Source organism: Sinocyclocheilus anshuiensis, unplaced genomic scaffold, assembly GCF_001515605.1.
Source record: "Sinocyclocheilus anshuiensis isolate Anshui unplaced genomic scaffold, SAMN03320099.WGS_v1.1 scaffold163, whole genome shotgun sequence".
Lineage (NCBI taxonomy): Eukaryota > Metazoa > Chordata > Actinopteri > Cypriniformes > Cyprinidae > Sinocyclocheilus > Sinocyclocheilus anshuiensis.
Window position 1 is genome coordinate 1,484,350 of NW_015548223.1, and position 277 is coordinate 1,484,626.

At 26.7% G+C, this 277-nt stretch overlaps 1 protein-coding gene across 1 annotated transcript in view; it reads left to right on the forward strand.

The window, feature by feature from the left end:
• The window catches only part of LOC107654292 (target of rapamycin complex 2 subunit MAPKAP1-like), a 46,606-nt gene that overhangs the window by 7,078 nt on the left and 39,251 nt on the right, over window positions 1–277 (forward strand). The gene's annotated exons all lie outside the window — the stretch shown is intronic.

The window sequence follows — 277 nt, forward strand, 5'->3', positions numbered from 1 at the left end:
TATCAAGATGAATTTGTTCTGACAGTTTAACTCTGAGTTCTTGTCATATTTTATTACCATTTTCTAAACTATAGTCAATAAACTCTGATAATGTGTGAAACGCTGAAGAATGCTGGTTTGACTGTAATTCGAAAATATAATAAAATTTAGAACGATCATTTTTTGTCAGAATAAGTATATGGTTTCATTTTACATGAATATTTCTTACACTGAATGACAATGGAACATTATTTCATCCACATTTTGACATTTTATTTTCACAAAAGTTATAATGTGT